A 20467-nucleotide genomic window follows, 5' to 3' on the forward strand; every position below is an offset into this window, starting at 1 on the left:
GAAAGAATATAAAAATCATTAGCATTCTAACTTCGAACTAGTATGTAGTACCCAGTAGGCATTCACTAAATGTTTCTTGAGCGATTTGAATGAATGACTGGAGCTAAGCAAACATAAACAAACCCTCGATCAATGTGGAACTAGTTCAGTTGCTTTTCAGAGTCAGCAAAGCAAATTTATTTTGTTTATTCTATTAAACTCAAGTTCGAGGTTGCAAAGCATTTGTATTACTGTTGAAGTGTGTTGGCATTTCATTTCATTTTGACTGACTCCAACTGTTTTTTAGTAAGAAGACTGGGCAATATGCAAATAAGCAGGTTTCTGCATATGGGCTGTTGTAACAGTTCTTACCCGTTTCAGAAAAGCTTCAATCTGAGGAATGTTCTCTCCAATGTGGGAGAAGACATGAAATGAGTCCACGCACCATTTATCCTGCTGAAGTAGTCTACATCTTTACAATGTGTATGTCATGTGGCTGGAGTGCAGTAGGACCTCCCTAAATTCCTGGATATGTCATTCCCAGTCCTCTGCCCTGGCCTTGGCTCTTCTTACTACTTTTGCCACTTACAGCTTTTTTCTGTCTCTCCTTATTGTGTCTGTCATCTCAGCCTATAAATGCACTCAACTCTTCTCTGGCCTAGAATCACTTCTCTTCTATGCTGCTCCCTAGTGTTACCATTCTATTTCTCCCCTTTCTTTCACTGCCAATGTCTCAGTGAAGTTGCAGTACTTACTGCCTGATTCCAGCAGGAAGGTTTTCTCCCTCCTCCGGACTACCCAAGCTCTTTATCATCTGTCCTTCACAGTATTTGTGTCAGTCACACCCTTCCCTGGGTGCTATTCCCCCAGGCATATTCCTGCCTTTGACATATTTCTCCCTCCAACTCTGAATTCCTAGGAGCACAGCACTCCTTTGGAGACTGACTTCTTAGACTTTAGGGCATCTCTTAATTCAAGAATATGGAAAGATTTGTAGAGGCTTCTAACTTTTTCCTGGAACTCATTTCCATTGTGTCCTTTTTTTTTCTTAAACATATATTTCACATCTAAAATCAACTGCCTTTCTCACCTCAAATAAAATTGTGTCTTTCATCTAGTACCCTTTTCTCTTTCTCACAAAGCTCTTGTTTGTGCATTTGCTTAAGTCCTTCAGCAGAAATAGAAGAGGCCGTGCCACACCAAAAAGTCAGAAAGACGTGGGTTCAAATACTGTCTCTAACATGGACAAGTTCTTTGACTCTGGGGTATGTCACTAGACTTCTTTGTGCCTCAATATGCCCATGTATAAGTGTTGTAATAATGCCTACCTTCGGGAATTATCATGAGGATTAAAAGAGGTATTGGCTAGGAAGTCCTTAGTTCCATGTCTGAGTAATGAAAATTATTCACTGAATACTTAATCTTTTTCTTTCTTCCTGGCTTCCTCCTTTTTTATACCTGAAATTTTTTCAGAATAAGGAAGCTGCATTGAGGTGTGAGTACTGAGTACAGTGAACTGATGCAATTTAGTCTGGAGTCCCAGCAAATTGCCAAATCACTACACTTCATAAGCCTCCTGGGCATCACTGTCAAATCATAAACCACAATGTAAGGTTATGAATGCCAGGGATCTATTCTCTCTGCTTTACTCAACCAGTGTGATCTGTCCAGAGAATTTGAAATGACTGAAAATATACATAGCAAGTATAAAGCAGCAGATGGTATTCTATGCTGTAAGCTCTCAGAGCTAAGTCACTCACGCATCCATAGTCATGGTGGAGGAGAAGGGAAAAAACCACATTTCCATCTTTTCATGGAATTGCCATCTTTTTCTCATCTCTCATGCCAATGTCTTCTCACAAGTTTTACAAGAGAAGAAAAGTCTCCCTGTTTTGGAAATGCCAGAAAACGTTCCAAAACTTGCTTAGTGTTCTTCCTAGCAACAGATCAACAACTTCCTCCACATTTCTTCTGGGTGGCATGGCTCTCATTGTGTTTATCACTTTCTGCCACCTTCTAGCTGTACAACCTTGGGCCATTAGTCCAGTTTCTATGCCTCAGTTTTGTCAATCTGTTACAAGGGGACAATAAAACTAATCTACCTCATAAAGTTGTTATGAGGCTCAAATATATACCAACCAGTTAGTACTCAGAATGGAGTAAGCATGCAATATGTTGCTGTGTAGGCATTTCACCTACATAAACAATGGATGAACCAAACTATGTGTTGGTGCAAGTAATGGGGACTAAGAATTACTAAACACTTGGAGTCTTGACTTTTCTACTTACTAGCAGTGATGGGTCATTGAAAAGCTACCTTACAGAAACTTATTTTTTATCCATAAAACACTAGAAAACACGTATTTCATAGTATTAAATGAGATTACCTCTGTGAAAAATAAACTTCAAGATGGCATTGAACATAAAGTGATATTATTAGCTCTTTTCTCTGTTCTTGGGCAGGAGTTGCCAAATCTTAGTCGTCTTTGCATTTCTTGTGGCTCCCAGGGCAGCACGTCGCTCCTAGTAGGTCGACAACACCAATTGTTGAATAAAGAGTTTAACAGTTTAACACAGCTTAAAAAAAAGAAGCATACTAAGAAGGCCTCTGAATGGTCAACAGAGATGGTGTGAAATAATGCGTTTGTTTTTTTTTTATAGTCCGGCCCATCAGGCCTCTGTAATGAGGTCACCCTAAATCTGAAAGTGCTTGCATGTAATGTTTACTTATTCCAAAGAAGTCACCCAGAGATCCAGCGGGAAAGACACTGGTTTATTAAAACTTATGGGAGGCAGCCATGGCAACAGGTCAGTGAAGAATCATTGCCTTGGGGCAGTACAGCAAGCAGTTTTATAATCAAAACAATCAAGCTAATCATTCATATTCTTGTAAGTTGTTCCCATTTACATTAATTAAACCTGAAGACTACGTTGTTTTCAGCTTTGTTTGGTCACCTGCATCCCATGACTTGTTACTAGGAATATGCATACCCTTCAGAGGGAAGGGGCAGGAGGAAGCTAGGTACAGGGAGAAACAGTTCATGTCCAGACTATACCCCTCACTGTCCTTCTGAAGCTTTTCAGTTTCACTTTACCCAGAGCTGGCCCTGGGAGGCCCAGGAGTATCCAATTAGAGCAGTGAGGATGGGTTGGGTTGCACTGGGCAGGCACACTGACCACCTGAGAAGTGGCAGCTCCCCTGCCTGACTCTAATGATGGAGATGGAAAAACTAAGAAAAGCGGATATGAGAACTTAAAAAATCCTTCAGTGTGGGGCTTTTTATTATAAGGAGAGATCCCATAAGGCTTTACTGAATGCTAAATTAGACAAAGCAGTTGAGATCTTCTTAGAAAACAATTTTACTTTGGCAAGGGTATACCAGATGACCTAAAATGACAGATTCTGCTAATTTCCATGACTGCCTCAGGGAAGGTTGATGATAACTTGGCTCTGTTTTTTTGCAATATGTTTCTCAAACATAACTTCTTGGTCTGCTGCACAGGTAATTACTCTCACTACAAAGTTCCTGTTGCCAATTATCTCAACTATGGCCTCATTTTCTCTAATGATGCCAAAACCTAATTCTTCTGGGTTTTGCAATCTCTAACCGGTAAAAGTTAAAAACCTTTATCTAGCAAGTGAATTGCTTGGTCATGTCAGTTTATGCAGCTTTTTATATCTCCAAGATAATTTGCAATCAATTTGGAATATTGGCAATTTTTAATTTTAAGTAATTTTCTTTACACTAAAATAAATTTATTTTTATTTGTTAACAATTTGCTTTCCACCAATTTTATACCACTGTTTGCTCTGTGAAATACTGTTCAATTCAGTGGAGTTTTGAAAATCAGTAGTGTGAATGGCATCCTAGATGGTGTTTTTGTCTAATTAGTAGATACTGTCATAATAAATATTTTGTAAGGACAGAATTGGGAAGTCAAAAGCTTTTGGCAGGTTGGAATAATATTCATAATCTAAGAAGGTGAACTATTGATGGGGTGAGAATAAGTTTTCACTTGTTTCTAACAAAAAGACCTACAAAAAGATAAAGGAAATATTAACTGTCAGTTTGACTCACATCTGTAAGAGTAGCTGGTAAATGAGGTACTGTAATCTTAGTCTGTATGAATTGGGCACTTTGGACTGTAGAAAACAGATACCTACTCAATAACCTCAGGAGGAGGGGCAGAGCTCTCCTGTTTGACTCTGGAAAGTAGAAAGTTGGGTCTGAGGTGTCCTTAAGGGACTGACCCCTTTCTCTCATGATCTCTTTTGTATGGCCTGTCTACTATCTCTGCATATTCAGTAGGTTCTGTTCTGATAATATGCAATACAAATCCTAAAGAGAACAGGCTTGATTGACTTGTCCTATTATCATCTCCTTCCTGCGGTAGCTTTGCACAAAGCTACCTCCTGGGTCTTCCACTAGCCTCTGAAGTGCTTGCTCCTGATCCATTCAGTGGCTACCTCTACTAAAACAACAGCTTATCCATTTTTCTAAACAGTGGGTTGTGTTTGGGGGAGTTTACATTAGAATGGGAATCTAGGTATGGTTCCAAGGGCCAGAATTGGGAGCATCAAGTAAAACCTATAGGAAGAGAGATTCGGCTCCATATAGAATTCCCTAAAAATGGAATGGACCGTATTCAGATAGATGATGGGATTTAATGACCTTCCAGGCTCCTTCCACCTCCCAAAATTGTGTTTTTATTTTTATTAACACTCTTTTATTTATTTCCAGAGGTGTCTAATGAAAGCCATCTTTTCACATTTTTAGTAAAATGAGCCATGATGATAATTCTGACACAGTATCATTAGGATATGCTTAAAGTGTCAGAAACAATAATGCTTTTGCATTAGCCTCTTAAATAAAGTATATTTCATATGTAAAATGTTTGTAAATTAGATTTTATTGATAAAAACAATGCTATACAAAGAAAGGAAATAATTTACATAATGTAAATGTAATGGAGAGGCAAGCTGCAACACTGATGCTTTTCTACCACTGAAGAAGATGCATGTAAGAAGGTTAGGAAATTTTTTTCCAAATGAATTATAAATGATGTTCCAGAGATTTCAGTTAGGCTTTTAAACTCAGATACCATGATGGACTGAATCATTTAGGGCAGATTTCAATAATGACTCTCTGATAGTTGCCTGGGCTGAAGTTCTCCAAAATAGTGTAATGAAATCTCAGCATTCATACTCGACTAATTCGGAAGAGTGTGTGTAAGGGGAGTATAAAAATCAGTTCATAAAATATCAATCCTCTCTCAAACAAAAGAAATTAGTTATTTGCCCTCAGAAAATCAGAAAATACAAGGGAGCCTCCAGGAGACTTCTGTTCCCACTTTCCAATGTGAGACTGCACTGAGACAAAAAGACAAAGCAGAGAGCAGGGCAGACTAGCCTTGCCTCTAGCCTTCAAGGGAATTGTATTTCCCTGAGGCAACACATGGTCAGGAGAGAGACTAACTTTGTTAAAATTCTAGGTCCACCATTTTGAGACAAGACTGATCTCTCTTAACTTCAGTTTCCTCATTTATAAGTTGGGGATGATAATATTGCCTAGGTCAGAGAATTCTTGTGAAGATTAAAGACCTTCTTGGCACAGTGACTAGTTCATACAAGGCATTAATTTAGCTTCTGGGATTACTGCTTATTTATTTAAATTTTTTTATTTAGAGTCAGGGTCTCATTCTGTTGCCCAGGCTGGAGTGCAGTGGTATGATCATGGCTAACTGCAGTCTTGACCTCCTCAGCTCAGGTAGTCCTCCCACCTCAGCTTCCAGAGTAGCTGGGACTACAGACATGCACCACCAGGTCCAGCTAATTTTTTAAAATTTTTTGTAGAGATGAGGTTTTACTGTGTTGCCCAGTTTGGTCTAAAATTCCTGGGATCGAGCAAGTCTCTCATCTCAGCATGATTATAAGCATGAGCCACTGCACCCAGCCTTTTTATTGTTTCTTAAGGGGTTGGAACTCTGAGGTTATGTTCTCCTTCTCAGAGAGCCAAGAGCGTCATCTGTCCCCGGTTATCAACGTGGCTTGTGTCTTCCAGATATTCCCAGACCAGCCTGAATCAGAGTTGTGTCATTCAGGGTGTTCAAGATGTGTCATACAAGGCCCCAGCTCATGAGCTGGCTTTATCTTTTCCTGAAGACCCAATTCCATCCTGTTTTGACTTTGCTTGGACCATGCATAAGTCACTGTATCTCTTGACCTTCAGTTCCTTCCTCCTGAACATTGGAGAAAAATTTTATAGGGTTTTAAAATTTTGGATGCTATTAATTTAAACTATACCTATAGTAAAACTAATCCATTATCAATTGCCAAATGTATAGAGAAGCAAATCATTAGAGCTAGAGAAGTTATCAGGGCACATCTTCCCTGATTTTCTCTCTTTTGAAAAAGTATCGATGCTCAGGTCCATCCCACCTGAGATTCTGATTTAATTGGTCAGGGACTTATTTGGCCTGGATAGGGCCCAGTCATCTGTATTTGTAAGAACTCATCTAGTGGTGCTAATGTGTAGGCAGGGTTGGGAAGCACATAGCAAGCCCAAGGTCATACTGTTAGTAGTGGAGGCAGGTCTAGAACTCCTGGCTTCTACCCTTCTCTCTACAGACTGACCCCAAGTTCTGTGATTTTATCCTTTCTCATAAAAGTGAGGTATTCAATAAACGTACTATTCAAGCACCTCTGTTAGTTGACTTCCATTCAATTAAGGTTTCATTCTGTTCCACCTTCACCTTACGCTTTTTTTTCTTACAATGGTGTGTTCGGCAACTGCTTTATTCCCAGATGCCTTCTTTTCTCAGCACCTTCAAAGCCACCTCTAAAATGTAATTGCATTGCTGAGTTCCTCTCTGACATCGTCAGCCTTGATCAAATACTTAGTTCTCCATTGTTTGTTCCTTTCAGTCTGTATTAGATTCCTCCCAGCCACAGACTGTTGTTGATGTGATTGTAAAGCACAGGTTATTCCCATGAAGTATTAGAGTGGAATAAGATCAAGCGCCTTTTTTTTCTTTTTGATTTGTGTACACAGTTATTTCCTGTTATTTAGGTGGTAATTCAGACTTCTATCCTGCACTGAAATGTGATAGGAATTATGTTACCTTTTTCATTACCTGTTGCCATTAAATTGCTTAAAGTTTCTTAGACACTGATGTCACTAAGTACAATAATGCTTAGTTAGGATTAATCATGGAATTTGTTAGGATTAATCATGGAATTTGATATATATTAAGTTCTCCTTGTCAATTATAGTACAATAGCAGAGTGAAATCTCAGCTTAATAGAATTAACTAACCCAAAGCAATTTGCATTGTTTTGTATGTCTTTTGTTTCATTTTCAGGAATTTTTGTGATATCGTTCCTCAGCACTCTTTAGCCCTGTTTGCTGAAGACTTTCACCAGAGCAGCCCTTAGCTGTAGGCATCATCTGAGAAAAGGACAATCACAGAAATCGGGAAAACTTTGGAAAACTTCTAGCCTGTGAACATCCAGAAGGTGAGAATGAATTAGTTCTCTCTTTGTCTTTAGATGTTTACATTAGCTGATCTATCTTCCAAAATCTACTTTTTTGCTAAAGAAAAAATAGGGGATAGGATATTGGAAATTCTTTGTAAACAATTGAGAGGGTTTTTTTTTTTTCAGTAGAAAGTTTTAGTAGTTATGAAGGAAACCAATTGGCTATTTTTGACTGAGCAGGAATTTATTTGAAGTTAGAACTCTGATCCGTGATTGAACATGAACATGTGTGCATACCCACACATGCATACAAACATACCCCTTTAAAAATCAATAATATTTCTCTTTTCAGAGAAATTTCGTATGTATTTAGAGTCTTTATTGGCTTCAATATCTACCATACCCTGCCTTTTAGGGTATTTAAAGGATCAAACACTATAACTTATATGAAAGCACTTGATAAACCATGATATATTATTTCTATAAGTAAAAAAAAAAAAAACCAGTTACTACTATCCCCAAACATTTATAATCCTCCAAAATGTTCTCATACCCTCCAATCTGCTTTCCCCCATAGTTCCATAGTTTTATTCATTTTCAGTTCTGTTCAGTAGACTTTACTTGGCTCTCAGGAAGCTAAAGTGATAAATTCTTGCCTTCAAGGAATATCTGCCAAATCCAAGAGATAGACATATAAATAGATATGTCCAACTTTAGTGTGATAAAAGTATATTGAGTGTGTGTTAAGGATTGGAAAAAGAATCTAATGCAGCCTGAGGCCAGAGGCTCTGCGGGTATAAAAGCAGGCTTCCTGGAGGAGGCAGCCCTAGAAATAAATGACTTTTGAAAGCTGAGTAGGAGTTAGCCAAGTAAAGAGCAAGATGGGTCGGAGGAGGGCATTGCAGGCAGGAGCAGTAGAATAGGGGTGTCAAATCCACGTGGGAGCATAAAAAGTTCTTCAGAGTTGCTGAACTATAAGGAATATATGCTATGTGTGTGTGTAGAGGAAGTGGGCAGGAAGCACTGAAGCACTGAGGAGTTTTAAGCTAGAAGTCATTGGCATTTTTAGATGTCCTACCCTGGAGGAGATGGAGAGAATGAATTAGAAGTGAGCAAGATTGAAGGAAGGAAAGATTCATTTTATAATGATCTCAGAAAGACCTGCATGGGCTAGAATTCCAGTGGAAGCAGTGAGGAAAACAGAAAGAGAGGGAGAATTGAAAGAGCTGGATTTGACTATTGGTTGGACATGGGAAATGGGAAAGTGTCCGGACTTGGGATTCTCAGGTTTCTGTTGTGGGTGACTGGGAATGTGATGAGAAGTGAGCATTACAATTTAGGAGGAAAGCAAATTTATTCTTGGCAGCTGGAAGTATGAATATGGATTCAGTACTAAAGCATTGACTTAGGCATTGTAGGCCATAGTTGAAAAATCTTTTTAAAAATATAAATCTGATTTTGTACATACATCTTCAGTATTATTCATTCATTTATTTAAGATGCAACTCACCATCATTTTCATTTTCATTTTATTTTAACAGTATCTACTCTTTCATTTATAGCTATAGTTGTTCTTATATTCTTGGCATCACTAATTAGGATTTTTCCTAAAGACAGCTATGGTGACTTTTTCAGTCTGATAGAAAGAAATCTAAAAGTGGTATTTAACAAACAATATAAACTCTAAAATTTAGGAGAGTTACAGTGCCATTCTCCATTTTAATTCACAGTAGTTACAGAAATTATTTAACAAAGGTGCTTTGCTTTCCAAAGTATAGTTCTTTTTCTGTATTAATCAAGATTTCCTGTCAAATCCTCAGTTTCATTGCTCTGCCCAGTATATAAGCTTTGCTCATGGGAGACTGAACAGGGTCTTCCCTGCATTCTTCAGTGGGGTGGTGACTGAATCCCTCCCTTTGGGTCTTCCCAGCATCAACCCAGGACATGGTTGGGGTCTGTTTAACAGGGGCTGCACTGTTTGAGAGCAAGTTCACCCTAGTTAGGCTTTTGAAATCCATTACTCAGAGCCTTCTTTGAGGAAATGTCATGGGTAAAAATTTTAAATTCAAATAATACTTACAAGAGTACTATTTTGAGTGAATTCTTTTTGATGGCTGACATCTTAATTAGTTTGCTGACTTTTATTCTTAATACCTGCTGGAAAATTACAAAGCCCTCACTTTTTACTCTTGATAGTCCTCTTCACTGTCATCTTTCCAGGAACTTTAAGGATCAGCTAATCTATCCTTTCATTTTCATATACAAGAAAAGTAACTTGAAGCAAAATTAAGTAACTCACTTAGCATTAACAATTGAAACTAGAGTCCTGGTCTTCTGAATCTCACTCTGCCCTTTCCACCTCATCATTTTTTTCCTCTCATTCCAAATCATTATTGAACTATGAAGTTATCTCTGTGTCTTAAAATAGAGAATTGAATTAAGTAAATCAATTCACATTTGCTTTGCTTAATCACTCTAGAGTCAACAAACAGATTTTGCTTGAATACTTGAGGCTCCGACTAAGGAAGGCTGTATTATTTTTAAATTTTATAATTTTTAACATAAATTTTTCTTTTGGTGTCCTCTAGTTCTCTAGACTGGTTCCACCACTAAGATAAAGGATTGGAACAGACTCAAACCATCTGTGTTTAAATTCTAGTAAAAAAAGAAACTCATCAATGTTTCTAAAACCAACACTTTTAAGCATAAGATATTTCTTTTTTTGTTAATTTTTATCGATACATAATGATTGTATATATTTCTTGGGTATAGGTGATATTTTGATACATACATGCATTCACTATACAGTAACTGGGTAACTGGGATATCCATCACCTCAAACATTCATTATTCCTTTTTGTTGGGAATATTCCAAATCTTTCTTCTAGCTATTTTGAAAAATACAATAAATTATTGTGAACTATAGTTACCCTAAACACAAGCTGTTCCTGATCTGGCCAATTACATTGTAATCTACTGCAAATTTTATGTATAGATGATGAATTTATGGAAATGCTGAGTTGCAGTAACTCAGAATGACGGCACATGCATGCAAGTTGTAGGTGGTCTCAAAGACAATGAATTGTTCTCTGAAATTCACAGAATGGTCAGTCTTTGCTGTGAAACCAGTGGGCTGTAAATTATTAGAGTGCATGTACAAAACATGATTCACTCATCCCGAAAGCTGCCTATAACAAAAGAAGTTTCCATTCATTTATGTGCAGAACACAAGGGATATCTCTCCCTGTTTCAGTCTGTCTCTTTGCCTCTTTCTATCTGTCCTATTTCTCTGTCTCTTTTTTTTTTTTTTGTCTCACTCATATTCTCTGTGTGATAGACACCCACTAATACAATGTCTCTAAAATGTGAGGCCCTTGACAGTTTGTGTTCACGAAACCAGTGGCAGAAATAGCATGTTGTGGATAAGGAGCGAGAGCTGCAGGGAGTCATTGTCATGTGCCAAATGTTTGCCCTCTGCATCACTTGGCTACAGCATGAGCAGGGATGAACAGATAAAGAAACTGTAGCAGACTGTGAATACAAGATGGCATGAGGGCTTGGGCAGGGAAGGTCAGCTTTCCCCACTGTTGTTAGGCTTGCTGCTGGTCTCCTACTGAACAATCTTGGGGGTGAAGTAGAGAATGCGGCAGAATTGGGTGACTGCTTTCTGCTCAGATTCCGAAGTGAGCATTGCAAGTGCCACTGTGCAAACAATGCAATGTACAGGGTTTATGTTTGAAATGGCATTTGGGACTGCCCTCCTGCTATACTTTGGTTGGAGCACAGAATGCCACAAAAGGAAAATTGTGTGGGGAAAACACCTACTGGAAAGCAGAAGCCATGGGTGAGTTGCTGTGATGACACTTTTGAATGGGCAGTATTCCAACAGGCTCAAATCATATTTAACGGTAAATGTGTTACCCTATGCTCTTCTTTAGTGTGGGGTTTTAAAAAGAAAGAAGAGAGGAAATGCTGAGCCGCTAATTTGGTACAAATTCAGCCCCACCATAGAGGTCATAGACTTTGCATCAGCAATTTGTGGGCCATTTTGGTGGAGGACAATGACAACGGATTTCTAATCAGATAATATCCTGCTACATTTGAATTTTCACTCTCCATTGCCTTTTGTTGTCTGAGTACTTTTGAAATTATTCTAGATTCAGGTTTATTATTAACTTTTAGACTCCAGCTACTGAACTAATATCTTGCCACTCATGTTAAAATGAAAATGGTGACTAGAGAATTTATTTTTGCCTTAGTTAATAGAATAGCAAGGCAGCATAATATGAATTAATGACTCTTCACATTTTCCTGTAATATAAGCTGGATTCTTTGTCCCCTGGGGGTCTATTTCAAATTCATGCCCTAATAAACCATTCTAGCCAGTTGTTGATTTTCGTTTTTTAAAAAACCGTCTACATGATGGATAAATAGATGACAATGAATAATAAATGATTTAAAATTTAAAAACATTTTTTATTGTTCTCATTAAAAAATAGAAAAATAAACAGAACTTCCTCTTCACAATCAATACTATAAGTATTTGTACTGTTTTAGGCAGGAACTATCCTGAGCCAATTATATATTTTAATGTGGTATGGAAAATAAAATCTATGAAGAAAGATTGAGGGTAATAAAATGATTGAAAATGAAGAACTATCAACAAGATTTTGTTCACCCAATGTAGCACTTTTCATTTAGAGGACAGAGGATTACTACTGAGAACTATTCAGAAATGGCAATAGCCTCTTGGGTAATAATCATGTTTTTTATATGTCAAATTATTGTCTCTCCTCTTCTATTTTCCCTATTTTCTTTTTTTTGTAGAATTTTATTTGTTTGCTTGGTTTCTGTTTTTTGAGTTGGAGTCTGTTGCCCAGGCTGGAGTGCCATAGCATGCTCATGGCTACCACATCCTCGACCTGCTAATCTCAGGTGATCCTTCTGCCTCAGCTTTCCACGTAGCTGAAATCACAGGCATGTGTCACCATGCCTGGCCATTTCCCCTATTTTCTATTAGGGGTTTTATGTTTTATTTAGTGCCATCATATCAGTGTGTGTATGTGTGTGTATCACATAGAGAATGTGAATAAGACAGAAAAGAGATATAGAGGGAAAAAAAGAGACACAGAAAGAGATGAAGAGACTGAAAGAGGAGAGATATTCCCCTTTTGCTGCACATAAATCAAAGCAGCATCTGAAGTTCTTTTCTCCCCTCAATCTTGATTCTTTGATTTTTTTAACGTTAAAATGGCATGATCTGTAACTTACAAACCCATAAACAGGTACACCAAACCATATTCTAAGCTGGGGGTCAGAACACACAGTCACTGTGGTAGAGCTGTGATGTGCCACTCAGATCCCTCACCCTTTCCTGACTCAGGCACTCTTTCTCCAACTTCTTGGAGTGTTGACAGTTCACCTAGGTCCCTTCTTTTGGAAACTGTGCTCAGTCTTCAGCTAATGAGAGCTACCTCGCCTGAGGTTATACCATTTGCCCCAGAACAGTGAGCATTCACTGGGAGACATGAAGGCCTTTGTCTCAATTTAGGACAAGTGTAGGACCTGAAGGGTCAGCTAAAGCTTTTTCTGTGACAAACATCATAGCCCAACCTCTCGCACTGCCCCATCCTGCTTTGTGTACTGTCTCCCACCCCCCATAGATGTTGAGCCCAAAAGTCCTTGCCAATAAAATTCCTGCATGCAGAGCCTCCTCTTAGCAACTATTTCCAAAGTAACTTGACCTGTAGCGGTCACCATACATGGACCATGCCATGCGCACACGTTAAAAAAAAAAAAAAAAATGGGGATAATAATAACTACCTCTTAGAGTTGTTGCCAGGATTTGACAGCAAAATATGCAGCGCCTGGTACATGGGAAATATTCATAATATTATAGCTATTACTATAATTACCAGTAATTAACTGCAAATAATCCATAAACAGTGCAGTGGTTCTGAGCAACTGATTACAATAGAATACATTTTAGTGACATTTTCATTACATTTACTTTAGTAGAGTATGGAAGTTATAAAAGATACATCACCTGCTATTTTAAATAATTCTATACTATTAGTCCCCTATAATAAGGTAGTAGAGAGAAATTGGACAAGATCCTGAAGGGAGCCTAAAGTGATGAAAAGGAAGTTCTACAAGTAAAAGTTTAAAAGACCTGGAATTGTTTCAAATAATAAAATTGAGGCATAACTTTCCTCCTATCTTAAAGTAAGTGGAGGTCTTTTGTGAAGAGGATACTGGACATTTTTTGTCCATGTTTGGAAGATAGAATAGGAAATTGACATAAATTAAAGAAGAAAAATAGTTGGGTCGGTATCAAGGGAGCTTCTCTGCTCTTCACAATAAACATTGAAAAGAGCTTATGGAATATAAAGTTTTAAAAATCTTCAAAAAAAGAAAAGACAACATTCAGTCCTGAGTCACTGAGATGCTTCCCAGAGAATTTAAGAACTCTGAACTCTCTGTTTCTATAATTTCAGAAACCATGCTTCCTAGAAATCCAAGCAAATATGTTTTGTTCTTCAAATGGAAGAAAATAATTACTATTATTCACACTCATTTTCTCTATAACTTAATTTTTTGTAGTAACTTTGTGTCCAAATACATCTTGTATGAACTTTTCTGAAAAATGCAGCAAATATTTTTTCAATGAATAGGTGTCTTTATGTGCATTTAAAAAGCTGCTAAATAGTATTATCATAATTTTTAATCTTACTATATGCCATCTCTTTGTATTCTATATAAAATTAATTTGAAAACTGCCATCCTGGGTCATGTATTTGTACCCAATATAAGCTATTTTGTAACTTAGATTTTGTGATGACATTGTTAAAATACTTGTGAGTATTACATCACTATGGAGAGCTTTGAAACAATCTCAGGAAGTCTAACTTTGGAGAAGAAATTATTTTCCAATCAATTAATTGCTTAGAGATAAGATTAAAGAATGGATCTGGGACTAAAGTTTGTCAACTAAATGCTCTTTTAAGATCTCAGTGTCAGAAGATAAGAGGAAGACACTAAGAAGTTTCTAAATTACTAATAAGTATATTGGACTTTACCTTTTATCCTTGGCATGTCTCAAATAGTAATAGGTAGAGACAGCACAGTGTAGCTGAAGAGCACTGGACTAGAAGCCAAAATGCCTGCCTCTGGTCCTGCTGCAACCACTGGATAATCTGTTCTTCCCTCTGTATAGGTTTCCTTTGCATCTCTATTCCAGCATCCTGTCTTAGAGACTAATCACAGTACAGTGACCTTCTTTCCAAAGAAGCCCAGCAGACCTGAGGGGTTCTATCATTATGGTTCAGCCTGGAGGCCTCATCATACCCTGACCTAAAGCAGCTCTGCTTGGATATTCTCTCTCTTGACATAGACAAACAGATTTTATGTAAGATTTCACTTGAGTAAATGGGTCTGCTGCTAGAAAAATAAGCTTTAAAGATATTTTTACTGATATTTTCCTATATTTATTTCCCATGTCTTCCATATTCTCCCCAGTACATTCCAAATACCCAATTTTATTATTTTTGTAACTGCCAAGCTAAAATTCTTCAAATGGTTTTCCACCCAACGAGGAATAAAGTATGCAGTCTTTACCCCAGTATTCCTAATACCCCAGCATTACCTCCTGATAACTGCGCTATTCTATTGCATCAGTTGAGTTAGCCTCAGTCTTCTAACATATAAGATTATTTAATTTGGGTATCAATTACAGTGTCTGACACTGTGCATGGGATCACATACAACCAATTCATTTGAGTTCCCTCTCTGTGATTTTGCTCAGCATTGGCCTTGCCCTTTTTCTAAGCTGCTTAAGCCATTCTCTTTCTTTTGAGCACACCTCAAAACACACACTTCTCTTCCACAAAGCCTTCCCTTGGTTATTCTAACCCATATTGTTCTGTCTCATTTCTGAAATTCTTGCATGTGGTTGAGGATTTACACTAGTATTTACTAGACAGTGGTGTTACAAAGACTGCTGATGCACCAAGCATCATGATGACCCCCTGGGGAGATATCAGAGGGGGCACTACAGCAGACACAGTGACCTGCCCCCCCAAGAATACAATTGACTTGAATCATCCCAATATGTAAAGTTTCAACATAATACATGCCTTCAGGCAGGAAAGTAAATATGTGATGGAAATAAAAGTGATCTGCTCCTCATATAGCCTTAAGTAGCAACACATTAGAGTTCAAAGCACTTGCTTAAGATCAGATAATACAGATTTTAAGTTCATTCTGCCTCCTCTCACTTTGGGTCCTTCAGCAAGTCATTTATCTTTTATGGTCTTCTTTTTTTTTTTTTTTTGAGTTGGAGTCTCACTCTGTCGCCCAGACTGGAGTGCAGTGGCCGCTCCCGGCCACCGCAGCCTCGACCTGCTGGGCTCCGGCCATCCTTCCGCCTCAGCCTTCCAAGTAGCCAGAATTACAGGCATGCACTACCACGCCCAGCTGATTTTTTTATTTATTGTAGAGATGAGGTCTCGCTGCCCAGGCGGGTCTTGAACCCGCGGGCTCAGGCAATCCACTCACCTCAGCCTCCCAAAGGCGCGGGATTACAGGCTGAGCCACCAAGCCCGGTTTATGGTCTTCTTTTTAATGATGGTGATAATACTGTTCTTCTTTGTTTTTTGTTCTTCATCGAGCACTCTGGCATGTTGTTTGATTTCAGCTTCACGATGACCTGTGAAAATGTAACTAGGAGAGCTAGTGTCTGTCAAACAAGAAAATAAGGCTGAGAGGACATGCCATTAAGTTCTAATGTGATGAACCAACAGCAGGCACTAAAACTCAAATTTCTGGCTCTTATTTTAGTGTTCTATACCCATGTTACTAAAAGTGTGGTCTGTATACCAGCAGCATGGACATCACCTGGACCTTGTTGAAAAATAGGCCTGTTGAATCAGAACATGCATTTTAACAAGATGCTCAGAGATTTATAGAAGTGCTATAATCAAAGGCAGTTTAAGCTTCTGAGGTACAAACATGAAAAAGTTTTTATTTTTCCTCCTTTAACTACCTTTATATCTCCTCTGTCAAATCTCCTTCCTTTGAAGAGTTCTCTAGCAGATCTGATTGATTTTAAGATACTTTCAGGTTTTACAAAGTTTAAATGCAGTCTATTCCATTTTTAAATCTTCACATTCATGAAATTAAAAGCTTTTCCTTCCCCCAGTCCAGCTTATACCCTTCAACTTTTTTTTTTTTTTTAGTCGGCTCTCACTCTGTTGCCCAGGCTGGAGTACAATGGCATGCTCATGGTCACCACAGCCTCAACCAGCTGGGCTCAGGTGATCCTTCCACCTCAGCCTTCCAAGTAGCTGGAACTACTGGCACGCTCTCTCACACCCAGCTTATTTTTGATTTATGGTGGAGATAAGGTCTCACCAAGTTGCCCAGGCTGTTCTCAAACCCCTGAGCTCAGGCAATTCTCCTGCCTTGGACTCTCAAAGTGCGGGGATTACAGGCTTGAGCCACAGCGCCCGACTTTTTTTGTTTTTGTTTTTGTTTTTTTGCCTATTCTTCAGCCAAATGAACCACTTCCAAGCCCCGATTCCTAGTGGTATTATGATGATGCTAATTTTTTTATAATAAGAACTGCAGTTGCCTCACTCAGACTTCAGTGAAACTCAGAAGTAAAGACTAAGTACATACACCCAACATAAAGCAACAAGAAATTTCAGCCCTTATATCTTGTTTTTCATCAAGTTTTTGGTTCAAGGGTGATGTATTGCTGTCTTTGGCATAAGCTGCAATTGACGAAGTATGAGACCATACTTCATTATAAAGAAACAATTTTTTAAGCTCTTGTTCTTAATTTTTAATTTAGATTTCTCAATCTTCTTTGACTAGGAAGCCAAGAGTTAGATCTATTCTTCCTGAGCCAAATGACTGCCCTTCAGTGTTCAAGATGGAACTCTATTAAAGTCTGTGGGAGTTGTGTCCATTAGCATTCCTAGGGGTTAGGTATCACCAAGTCGCTGCTGTATATTCTATCAAATGACCAGCTCCTTGCCTTCCTCCCTGAAATGCAAGTTTCGCTTTGTCTCTCCTGCTGCCTTCCCCCCTATCTTGTTTGTTTTCACTTTAATGTGACAAGAAAAGGCAGCTTTTGTCTTTATTTCTGGTTAACAGTCTTCATGAATATGCATTAGCAGGCTCCCTTTCTACCTTGTAATTTGTTATTTTTAAATGAAATCTGAAGTGAAAAATAACTCCCAATTCTCACTTGGAATTGTTTGGATTGTTAGTCTTGATTTTGGAGGTCCTGAGCCAGAGAGGAGTGACTTTCGAAGGCTGTTTTCTGGGGCTACATCAAGTGTGTGTGTCGGGGGTGGGCTTGCAGCTCAGGCTGTGAGTAGATGGTACCAGAGTGGAACTCACTCTTCCAGAGCACCTGCAGGACATTGTGCTAGGCACTACAGTCACGGTCTCACTTTATCTCCACAACCACACTGTGATACAGATACAATTATATCCCTCTTCCAAGCTGGGAACTGAAGCTTAGGGAAAGTGAACAATTTGCTCCAATTCACAGCTAGTAAAGGAGAATAGGGGATAAGAGAGTCCTTTTTGAAAAGTGAGCCGGGCTCGGTGGCTCAGCCTATAATCCCGCACCTTTGGGAAGCTGAGGTGAGTGAATTGCCTGAGCCCACGGGTTCGAGACTCGCCTGGGCAGCGAGACCTCATCTCTACAATAAATAAAAAAAATTAGCCGGGAGTGACAGCGTGCGCCTGTAGTTCCAGCTACTTGGAAGGCTGAGCAAAAGGATCGCCGGAGCCCAGCAGGTCGCCGGAGCCCAGCAGGTCGAGGCTGTGTGGTGGCCGGGAGCGGCCACTGCACTCCAGTCTGGGTGGCAGTGAGACTCCAACTCAAAAAAAAAAAAAAAAGAAAGAAAAGTGAGTTCCAGGTTGGGCTCAGTGGCTCAGCCTGTAATCCCGCGCTTCGGGAGGCCAAGGTGAGTGGATTGTGTGAGCCCTCGGGTTCGAGACCCACCTGGACAACTTGGCGAGACCTCATCTCTACAATAAATCAAAAATTAGCCCGGCGTGGTAGAATGTGCCTGTAGTTCCAGCTGCTTGGAAGGCTGAGGCAGCAGGTCGAGGCTGCAGTGGCCGGGAGCAGCCACTGCACTCCTGTCTGGGCGACAGAGTGAGACTCCAACTCAAAAAAAAAAAAAGAAGAAAAGAAAAGTGAGTTCCACAATGCTCTTCTGGTTGTTTTATAGAAATTGATCGTGGATAATTATTATCTTTACAGAGTTGATATGCTTTTTAAACATTCTGGTATATTATGTTGTTAAGAAAAATGTTACCAAACCTGGCCTGCTCAGCATGGAGACTGCTGTTCATTCCCTTGCTTAAACCTGAGACTCCACTCTAGTCTTTTTTTTTAATCAACATTTTTTATTATGATTTTGTGGGGTACAGTTAAGGGTTAGGTGTACAAATACGTTTCATTCAGGCACCCTGTTGATAAGAGGTGTTTCCCCATCCCCAGACAGATATTTGCGACTGTTAATCCCATCTCCCTCCCCCCCATAGTTTCCCAGTACCATCAGTCATTTTCTTATAGTATTGCATTGGATGTTCAAGGTCCATTATATGAGTGAGAACATGTGATACTTGGATCTTTGTTTCTGTGAGAGGTCAATCAGTATTATAGACTCTAGTTCCATCCAGGTTGCTGTGAAATTCATGATTTTGTTCTTTTTTATGGCTGCATAGTATTCCATCGTGTATATGTACCACATTTTTTTAATCCAGTCCTCTTTTGATAGGCAGCATGGTTGTTTCCAGGTTCTTGCTATTGTGAACAACACTGCGATAAACATACGTGTGCAGGTATCTTTTTTATAGAGTGTGTTGAGTTCTTCAGGGTATATTCCCAGTAGGGGGATTGCGGGGTCATATGGAAGGTCGTCTTTAGAGGCCATGGTACAGACCCAGTATCTCTATTAGTTGGAGTTAGTATCCCTTCAATTAGTGCTTCCTTGGTTGGATAACATACCAAACTCTGCCGTTATCTGCTCTAGCGAGTTGTCTCCCACCTTCAAAAAAAATCTGCTTTCTAGAAATTTGTTCCTTCTCTCTGGAAAACAAAACAGATGCAGTTCTTAAGTGACCCTGAGGACTCAGCACCACACAAGTGTCAGGTTCCCTGCACCCCTTCACAGCCTTGGATGCTTTTCCAAATGTCAGCAGGAACCTCAAACTCCCATTTAAGGATTGTTTGTCTAAATTTGCTAGTCAGGCACCTTATCCTTTTGCACTGTGAGGCTGTTTCTTGATTGTTGCATAACATTCCCTCTGTATCTCTCTTTATTGAGCTGAGTGGCTATAGATAGAGAAGTTCCCAAGTAACTTTCTGCCTTAGATAGGATGAGATTGCCCTAAGGCCACACAAATTGGTCAAGGCCAATGTTAAGACCTGCCCAAAGCAACTCTTAACCTGTCTCTTTAAAATGTTGCTGAAATTTAAGACACGATTTGCCCTTGGATACAAAGTGAAGGCTCTTTTTGGAACCCAGTAACAATCAAAGTTGTCTTTTATCTTCCAGGCAAGATGTAATTATACTTCCTATGTAATTTGCCACGTGATTTGGGACACGCAATTTAAAACAAAAAGCTAAGGGCAAGAGTATTTCTAAACAGTATTAAATTTTTCCCCCTGAGTATAAAAGTAATACATATTCACTGAAGACAATTTGGAAAACAAGGAAAAATATGAAGAGAATAAAAATAACACAGGCTGGTTTCAGCACCTTTTCTCTCCTTCCACTTCTGTAATCTTTTTGGTAATGTTCCTTCCTTTCCTGTTCCTTCTTCCTCTTTCACCCTTTCTTTTCCATTTTTCCTTCTCTTTATCCACCACACTGTCTTGTCTGGCTCCTTGAGATTTTCTCTTTGCTTTTGAAATTCTGAAATTTCACTGTGTTATATGTCTAGGATTCTGCCCATCTTTGCATGTATGTGTGAACTCTGAGT

At 39.0% G+C, this 20467-nt stretch overlaps 1 protein-coding gene across 17 annotated transcripts in view; it reads left to right on the forward strand.

The window, feature by feature from the left end:
• Nucleotides 1-20467, forward strand: part of NRCAM (neuronal cell adhesion molecule) — a 287278-nt gene that overhangs the window by 55688 nt on the left and 211123 nt on the right. For all 17 annotated transcript variants that reach the window (XM_008071489.1, XM_008071493.1, XM_008071494.1 and 14 more), the window contains exon 2: nt 7342-7495. The gene's annotated coding sequence lies outside the window, so the exon portion shown is untranslated. The remainder of the gene's footprint in view (nt 1-7341; nt 7496-20467) is intronic.

This window comes from Carlito syrichta, unplaced genomic scaffold (assembly GCF_000164805.1).
Source record: "Carlito syrichta isolate Samal-C Ts95f unplaced genomic scaffold, Tarsius_syrichta-2.0.1 Scaffold314339, whole genome shotgun sequence".
Taxonomy (NCBI): Eukaryota; Metazoa; Chordata; class Mammalia; order Primates; family Tarsiidae; genus Carlito; species Carlito syrichta.